Genomic DNA, 1830 nt, shown 5'->3' on the forward strand with positions numbered 1-1830 from the left:
AATAAAGGCTTGTAAAAAAAATAATTTTTGTTCAGTAAAATAAAATTCAAACATAAAACATTTCTATGATATTGTAATTGATTATCTTTTGATGTTTTCGTTATATTCCTGCTTTTTTCAGTCGTCCACATGGTTTGTGAGAATCAGCAGAATATAAAACAGGCAGATTCCTCCCAGCTCCGAGCCCGGCTGCAGACCCAGAGTAGACGCCCTGTCAGTCAGCCGACCGCCCATCCCGGCCTGCTGCAGGCTGCTGGCACCTCTGAGCGCTGGAGGCCCGGCTCGGCCCGCTCTGTCTGCGGCGTTCTGTGAATGCTGCCATTGCTGGTCTAATTAACCCGAGGAGAGGCCAAGCGGCCGCCACAGAGCCGCCTCTGACACGCCTCAGAATAACGCCTTGTTCAAATTAGCATGATGAAGTGGAGGGGCGGCCTGGAGGGCGGGGGGGTCAGCTGTCTGTGGTGTGTGTGGGAGGGGGGGGGACAAGGTTACATCAGTTCAAATTAGTGGTAAACCTTGACGGGCAGATTGGGTTTCTGCGTTAACTGTAAAGTATTTATGCTGCTGGAGAAGTTTGTTTGAGATGGAAGCTGCAGCAGAGCGGAGCTGTTCTTCACCGTTTAACCATCAGCTTCTGTTTTTACTGCACTATTAGCATCGACAGCTCATCTAATGAACAAAAATACATTTTAGAGACTCATCATTGTGTTTTTTTTTCCAACCAGCAGATTAGTTTTTCAGAAAGCAGGAAATCTCCAAACACAAACCCGGATAAATGACGTTAAAGCTGGTTTTAAGCTTAGTATTAAACACAGGCTGATTTTCTGTGCATTGTTTCTCAGTGTGCTTCAGGCAGATTGCCGTCTTCTCTGGGTGAACTCAGTGTTTGGGGGGTTAAGTGCTTGGAGAGGCCTGTGTGTGTTCTTACATAAAGTCTGCTTCTGCTAACAAGCCTTCCTTTATGGACACAAATGGCCCCTGAGGGCCCAAAATGTCCCAGGGGACCTCTGGCCGTACCTTTGTGACTCCGGTGGTTTAAATGCACAAAGAAGAGTTTGTTTTTCATCCTGTACGTCTTTAAATGATCTTTCCTCGATGTATCTTCTCTTTAAGCTTTACTCAGAGAAATGAAGAGCAGGAAACATGAAGATGCTCCAGATTTTCCAAATCCCTTAAAAACAAACACTTTTGTTTTAAAAAAGTGGAACTGCTGGAAAAATGTTTGCACTATGATGTCTGGTGTATAGATGACTCAGCATTTCTGTCCAACATCAAACATAAGCTGATATTCTGTTCTTAAAGTCCTTCATTCATCTTTAAACATTGAGGTGAAAAAGATGAATAATTTCCTGATCTTCTTGAATGTGTTACTTTTTTTGCAAGGTAACACATTCAATTTTGACCTGTATGTAGCGTATGTAAAACATTAGCAGTTACGTTCACACCGTAAGCAGCAGGAGCAGCTAAAACATGTAAGCTGCTTCAGTTCTGATGCTTCTACCAGTTTAGTTCTGACGCGCGGCTGAAGCATCTTTTCTGCTCTAGCTGCGCGGTGGTAAAGTGGGTCTGATGCGCGGTGGGCGGAGCTACTCTATCCTTTCTCTGCCTGGAAAAATGGCAGCTATATTAGCTGTGATCAGCGGGTAGAAAGTAGTTAGAATCTATGTTGAAGTGAGAAAGTCCTCCTGAAAACATGGTCTGTGCAGCAGTGTTCATTTCTTCAACCAGGATGATGATGAAAATTTTTCGTTAAAGCTCCTTTTTCCCGTGACGATGATGTACGACGGAGTATTAGGGCCACACATGAAGAGAAAAAATATTTTTCCCATG

General features: G+C 43.9%; 1 protein-coding gene across 1 annotated transcript in view; it reads left to right on the forward strand.

Annotated features, from left to right (window-relative positions):
• LOC107082905 overlaps positions 1–1830 on the forward strand; it is a 93029-nt gene that overhangs the window by 32469 nt on the left and 58730 nt on the right. The window lies entirely within an intron of this gene.

Source organism: Cyprinodon variegatus, unplaced genomic scaffold (genome assembly GCF_000732505.1).
Source record: "Cyprinodon variegatus isolate N-32 unplaced genomic scaffold, C_variegatus-1.0 Scaffold65, whole genome shotgun sequence".
Lineage (NCBI taxonomy): Eukaryota > Metazoa > Chordata > Actinopteri > Cyprinodontiformes > Cyprinodontidae > Cyprinodon > Cyprinodon variegatus.